This window comes from Notothenia rossii, assembly GCF_949606895.1.
Source record: "Notothenia rossii genome assembly, chromosome: 7".
NCBI classification, from domain to species: domain Eukaryota; kingdom Metazoa; phylum Chordata; class Actinopteri; order Perciformes; family Nototheniidae; genus Notothenia; species Notothenia rossii.
In genome coordinates, this window is record NC_136905.1 from 74,087,108 (window position 1) to 74,091,569 (window position 4,462).

Consider the following 4,462-nt stretch of genomic DNA (forward strand, 5'->3'; position numbering starts at 1 on the left):
ATGTATAATAAAAAGCCTACGATACACACTGGAAATTGGAATTGGAAGAATGTAAGCATTTCTCAGACAAATTACAAAAATAAAAATGGTAGGCTATTGTTAATAGAGTCATTGTTTCATCAAAATTATAACATTTCTCGATTTGTCATAATGTAAAAATTGGATTTAAGAAACAGACATTTTCCTCTTAATACCTTTTTAAATAAAGTGTTTCAATTGCTTTTAAGTTGATATAGATACAAATCAGAATATTACATTTGCATATACTGTGATAGAGGCTTTCATATAACCCTCCTCTAACAGGGTTCATCTTCATTTTGAGCACTTTAACTTTCTATCGTTCAGTAAACCATTGAATACTTACTAGAATACAACACACTTAATAAATTATCTTCTCCCAACGTTTGAATAAGAAAAGCTACAATGATAGCAGGTATTTTAGCTCACTCATTTGAGCCTACATGATGAATTAGAAAGTGATGAAGGTGAACAAATCATCACTGAGATCAGACTCGCCCTGTTGTATGAAGTCACTGCCAGAAAGTAACATTATAGCATATCTGTCATTCTTTGATGTGAGGTTGTCCAGTAGAGAGTGGCCTGGCGATCAAAACAGCCGTCTAATCGATAAACACCGCAGAACAAAGGCTAAAGACCCGTGGCTACAAGTTCAATAAGGACCTTTAGCAGCTATTATCCCCGCAAAAGTGGCGGTTCACCTGTTAAAAATAACGGTAAAGGCTCTCTCAAATAGCAGAGGGTAATTATGTAAGCACAGTCTGTAGCCTACCACAGCTCCGCGGCTACATGCACACTTACTGAGTCAGTCAGGCTGGTTTTAAGGCAGTAAGTTAAGTAGAAAGTGTGTTTTAACGCGGACAAAGTGCTAACATTAGCAAAAGAGTTGTTACTTGAAGCGCAGTAGTGTAAAATAAGCGGTAAACCACGTCAACGAAAAGACATATTTCATAGCGGCAACGAGCAGAGCTTTGAGGACGAACATTAAATCTGGGCACTCACCTTCACAAAGACGGAAAAAAGACACTAAAACAGTCGACTAAACGGTGCAAAACAAGTTCCCCCTCTTTAAATCATGTATGGAGGGTTTTTAAGACAATAAAAACAGAAAGAATCCCCTAAGAAGTCGCTGGAGAAGTGAAGTATCCCAAACAGTTTTCCTGCAGGCTTCGGCTTAATGGAGTCCAGCCGTCCCTCTTTCCCCCTCCCTCTTTCCAGCAGCGGATAACGTCACTGCTCCAATCCCACTTTTCCTTTCATACTGGGAGCTGTCCTGGTCGCCTACTGGCCCCCTGTCACCTCTCACACACACACACACACACACAAACACACACACACACACACACACACACACACACACACACACACACACACACACACACACACACACACACACACGCGCAGACACACACACACACACACACACACACACACACACACACACACACACACACACACACACACACACACACACACACACTCAGGAATTGTCCCGTGAGTGTGTAATATGGGTTACTTCTCCCTTTTTTACCTGTTTTGTTCACACTTTTTAGAAATACAAGTCATGATTATTTTGACCATCAGTTTGGTCTGATATTCACCTTTTACACATTAATAACAGTCAACCAAAATCTGACACTATGTTCCCCTTCAGTAATCTAATTCACAGGGGGGGGAAATCATGTGAATTGATTTACTATTTCTTTGTTTCATTTAAATGCACTTTCCTGTTCCTGTACTTCACTTGTAAGGGTTGGAACTATTAAAGAAAGGAACCATTCATATTTCATAATTGAATTGAAAATTAAATATGTATCTTTAATATGTGAATATTCTTCCCCTTAACTGGTGTTATAGGCTACAGGTGCTGGCAAGTAATACTAAACAATATTTCACTTTTGACATATAATAATGGCATACTTTTGAAACTATCTGCCAAATATCAAGTATTCATGTGAGTTTTAGTATCAATATCACACAAAGAGTGCCTTTCAAAAATACAAATACAATAAATATCAGCAATACAGTATGTTAATGTGAACAGAATAAGTCAGGTTTGTGTTTGTATTTTGTTTTTATTACAGATTATGTCAAACTGCAGCCCTCTGCAGTACAAAATTCAACGCTGCGTGGATAATGGGCATGCAGTGAAGACCTCAAGCTGCCTTTTATGGCAATAATGCTGCTGAGCCTGCAGCAGCATCCAGGGACCTTTGGGTCTTTAGCCCAGGGAGTAACAGCACAACACAAGGCATGTTGACTTTGTCCCTTTAAGAGTTTTAATAACTTAAACGTTTCTCCAAGGTCTCTCTTTAAGTGTTTCACAATGTTGGTTTCCAGTAGGGACTCATTTATTGAAACTAAAAGCCGCAGTGGAAGACTGTGAAGTGTAGAAATAAGCCAAGGCATACAGATATCTGCTTTATTCCTGACACATTACATTAAGCAGCATTAAGTAGCTGGCCCATGTGGAGGTCTGTCAAACTACTTAACAAACTCTTTCGGTTAAGGTAAAGAAATATGTTCCTAATTCATTATTTAATCTAATACAAATGTTTATTCTGGAGCGAAACAAGAACAAACAACAGCAGAAAGATATGAGAAAATTGAAAGATAGAAGGTACATTAGTATACTCTATTGTAAATAAAGTTACTTCCCCTGATATCAGTTTATTTGTGTCCTGCATAATATCACTTTCACACAAGGTGAGTCATCATAGTGTATCAGGAAGTTATTACATTACTGAAATGTTATAAGAGTTTATTTTGATTTGCTACTAGACTTTAGACACCTAAAACCATCTGCAGCAGTCTCCCAAATATAGCCCTGTTACTATGAGAATATAATCTTGTGCAGGTCAACATCACATGTTAAATGTTTCTTTTCCCTATGCACCAAATTAAAAAGAGTAAAGTCATCATGGGGATCATTGCAAAAGAATACAATAGCATATCATCAGTGTTCAATATAGCTTTCCTAAAAAGCCAAATGCACCACACTGAAGATATCATCTGCAGGTTGTTGCTCACGTCTAAACTGCAGCAGATGAATAATGGAGTTTTATGAGTGCATTCAAACAAATGATCAGCTGGGGATTCAGCGTAAAGAAAGGCTCCCGTCTCATTTCTTTCCAAAGGACAATGCACACTCCAGCGCACGCTCTCCAAGTGTTCTGCAGTGAACACTCATGAATCATCATCGTTTCTGGCTCGGCGTCCCGGTGAACTCGCTCAGCTCCAGCCCTGAAGCTCAGGAATCTAGGTCTTCAGACCCCGGTCTGCATCAAAGCGATTTATAACGTCTCTCCCTGCAGCTCGGACCCCCTCGTCAGTGTCTGGCAGCAGACCCATTGCCTTTTATAGGCTGTGTTTTAATTGCAGAGTAAACATTTGAGTCAGTCCGATGCAGAGCAGGGGAGTCAGATGGAGAGGAGAGATGGCTTGGCTGATGTGGATGAGGAGGTGAGGAGGAGGAAGGAGAGGAAGGAGAGGCAGGGGATGTGAGGGGAGGGCTTCAAAATGTTTACTCTCTGCATCAGTTGGGGGGAAAACAAAGAAGGTTTATAAGCATTTCGATGTAGTTAATGATAAAAGTATCTTGACTTAGACATGTTTAATTTACAGATCGACATTTATATATTACATTTGGTTTCTTAATATATTTAATTTTGTATGTATATGCTTTTCTTATTCCTGAATTTTATTTACATCATGATGCCTCTTGTTCTTTTTTTATTATGGATATAGTGTTGCATTGTTGAAGGTCAGGAGTCTGAGACTTAGAATTGCCAAATATTGCCCTTTAGCTATTGTGCACAAATCAATATAGCCTTTAAATCTTTAAAATGATATTTCCCGTAGATACAACTTTGTATTTATTTTATGCCAATGCAACATTTTCATCCTACCAACCTAAAGATTTAATTTATTTAGCCACAAAATCAATATTGAGACCATTAACAACAGATGAAATAGCTCAATTATTTAAGGGCAATAAATTGAAGTAGGAAAGGAGAAGGGTCGCTGGACAACAGATGGTCAATGGCGGTCTTTGTTCCAGTATTACCTATAGATGACTGACCTCTTCTGGCCAAACTCAGAACAGCAGGGCCACATGCATTATTTATGAGAATCATATCTGCTAAACAGTCCCATCTGCGAGCCTTGCCTTTGCAGATGTTTCTAAACGGCATTAACCCATGTGGAAGCCAGGACTGCTCGTGAAATACAAAGCAGCCTATTCACGATCAGTCAGCTTTGTTACTCACACCAGGGGTCGCCTTGGAAAGAATCTGATCTGAGTTTCAGGCCAACAAACAGCTCTATTGTCCGTCTGGAAATGAGTAACCAGACCATCTTCCTCTGGTGATTCTGACTTCCTCCTCCTACGCAAAATGTTTTCTGAGCTATCATCTGTAGGCTATAAACAGATTGAGAAGAAGTC

At 39.2% G+C, this 4,462-nt stretch overlaps 1 protein-coding gene across 4 annotated transcripts in view; it reads right to left on the reverse strand.

The window, feature by feature from the left end:
- Positions 1–1,249, reverse strand: part of fermt2 (FERM domain containing kindlin 2) — a 46,799-nt gene extending 45,550 nt beyond the window's left edge. For 2 of the 4 annotated variants that reach the window (XM_079640656.1, XM_079640655.1), the window contains exon 1: positions 1,021–1,249. The gene's annotated coding sequence lies outside the window, so the exon portion shown is untranslated. The remainder of the gene's footprint in view (positions 1–1,020) is intronic. The other 2 variants (XM_079640658.1, XM_079640657.1) reach the window with 1 other exon arrangement.
- Positions 1,250–4,462: the final 3,213 nt, after the last annotated feature.